Consider the following 2596-nt stretch of genomic DNA (forward strand, 5'->3'; position numbering starts at 1 on the left):
GACCATAGCTTGCTTCATACCAACAATCTCCGTGGGATCGACCATTACTCGCGTAAGGTTTATTACTTGGACGACCCAGTGCACTTGCTGGTTAGTTGTGCGAAGTTGTGCTTATGCCATGGTATTGTGCACCAAGTCTTTGGAGCCATTACCGAGGATTGTTTTGTGTAAAAATAGTGATCACAATTTCGTGCACCAAGTTTTTGGCGCCGTTGCCGGGGATTGTTCTTGTGTATGGACAACTGACGGTTCATCTTGTTGCTTAGATTAGGTATTTTTCTTCAGAGTTCTTAAGAATGAATTCTAGTGTTTCATGGTGATCTGCTGAAATCTGGCTGGCTGTGAAGCCATGTCTAATCTTATTGGGCCGAGGTTTCAACTGATCATCACAATAGCTTGTTGATCTCTATCAATCTTGCTATTGGAGCAATGATCTGCTAAGGCTTGGCTGGCCATTGGCCATGTCTAGTGTTTTGGACCGAAGCTTTCTTTGAAAGCTTGGCTGGCTGTGAAGCCATGTCTAATTCCTGGACCGGAGTCTTAGACTAGCATTGCAATGATTCCTGGAAATTCAAATTGAAAATTCTGAAACCTTTATTTTTTATATAATTTTCGAAAAAAAGCACAAAAAAATGTTTAAAATCATAAAAACCAAAAATACTTTATGTTTCTTGCTTGAGTCTAGTGTCTAATCTTAAGTTTGGTGTCTTGCATGCCTTGTTTATTTGATCTTGGTTCTATTTTCAAGTCAATAGTACAGGGAACTGAAGATTCAGAACATGCAGCAGAGGAATTACACAGAAAAAGCTGGGCGTTCAAAACGCCCAGTGAAGAAGGACAGACTGGCGTTTAAACGCCAGCCAGGGTACCTGGTTGGGCGTTTAACGCCCAAAAAGGTAGCATTTTGGGCGTTAAACGCCAGAATGGATACCATTCTGGGCGTTTAACGCCAGGATGGCACAAGGGGGAAGATTTTGTTTTCAAAATCAATTTTTTTCAAGTTTTCAAAGTTTTTCAAAATCAAATCTTTTTCAAATCATATCTTTTCAATCAAATGTTTTCAAAATCAATTTCTTTCCTTTTTCAAAGAGACTTGCTAACAATTAATGATTTGATTCAAAATTTCAAGTATGTTGCCTTTTCTGTTGAGGAAGGTTTAATTTTTGAATCATATCTTTTCTTGTCAAGCAAGTCATTAATTTTAAAATCAAATCTTTTTTAAAATGTTTTTCAAATCATATCTTCTCAATCACATCTTTTTTCAAAATAGTTTTCAATCAAATCTTTTTAACTTCTAATTTCAAAATCTTTTTCAAAAATCATTTGATTTCTTTCCCACTCTTATTTTCGAAAATCAAGTAGTGTTTTTCAAAAATGTTTTCAAAATTTTTTTTTTAATTTTCGAATATTACTTCCCTTCTTTTCACATCCTTCTATTTATGGACTAACACTATTCCTTAATGCAAAATTCGAACCCCATCTTCTTTGATAAATTCGAATTTTCTACTTCTGTCTTCTACTTTTCTTTTCCTCTGACACCTCAAGGAATCTCTATACTGTGACATAGAGGATTCCACATTTTCTTGTTCTCTTCTCTTTCATATGAGCAGGAGCAGAGACAAAGGCATTCTTGTTGAAGCTGACCCTGAACCTGAAAGGACCTTGAAGCGAAAGCTAAGAGAAGCTAAGGCACAACTCTCTGTTGAGGACCTGACCGAATTCTTCAAGGAAGAAGAACCTATGGCAGCCGAAAACAACAACAATGCCAACAATGCAAGGAAGGTGCTGGGTGACTTTACTGCACCTACTCCCGACTTCTATGGGAGAAGCATCTCTATCCCTGCCATTGGAGCAAACAACTTTGAGCTTAAGCCTCAGTTAGTTTCTCTAATGCAACAGAATTGCAAGTTCCATGGACTTCCATTGGAAGATCCTCATCAGTTCTTAGCTGAGTTCTTGCAAATCTGTGACACAGTCAAGACTAATGGGGTTGACCCTGAGGTCTACAGACTGATGCTATTCCCTTTTGCTGTAAGAGACAGAGCCAGGACATGGTTGGACTCACAACCTAAAGAAAGCCTGGACTCTTGGGAAAAGCTAGTCAATGCCTTCTTGGCAAAGTTCTTTCCACCTCAAAAATTGAGTAAGCTTAGAGTGGAAGTCCAAACCTTCAGACAGAAGGATGGTGAATCCCTCTATGAAGCTTGGGAAAGATACAAACAATTGATCAGAAAATGTCCATCTGACATGCTTTCTGAATGGAGCATCATAGGTATTTTCTATGATGGTCTCTCTGAACTATCCAAGATGTCTTTGGATAGCTCTGCTGGAGGATCTCTTCATCTGAAGAAGACGCCTACAGAGGCTCAAGAGCTCATTGAAATGGTTGCAAATAACCAATTCATGTACACTTTTGAAAGAAATCCTGTGAACAATGGGACAAGTCAGAAGAAAGGAGTTCTTGAGATTGATGCTCTGAATGCCATTTTGGCTCAGAACAAGATATTGACTCAACAAGTCAATTTGATCTCTCAAAGTCTGTCTGGAATGCAAAATGCACCAAGCAGTACTAAGGATGCTTCATCTGAAGAAGAAG

The 2596-nt window shown here is 38.5% G+C and overlaps 1 non-coding gene across 1 annotated transcript; it reads right to left on the reverse strand.

The window, feature by feature from the left end:
- Positions 1-2145: 2145 nt before the first annotated feature.
- On the reverse strand, positions 2146-2249 carry LOC130942910 (small nucleolar RNA R71). Its single transcript, XR_009071456.1, has one exon. It is a non-coding gene; the product is annotated as a small nucleolar RNA R71 (small nucleolar RNA).
- Positions 2250-2596: the final 347 nt, after the last annotated feature.

This window comes from Arachis stenosperma, chromosome 7 (assembly GCF_014773155.1).
Source record: "Arachis stenosperma cultivar V10309 chromosome 7, arast.V10309.gnm1.PFL2, whole genome shotgun sequence".
Taxonomy (NCBI): Eukaryota; Viridiplantae; Streptophyta; class Magnoliopsida; order Fabales; family Fabaceae; genus Arachis; species Arachis stenosperma.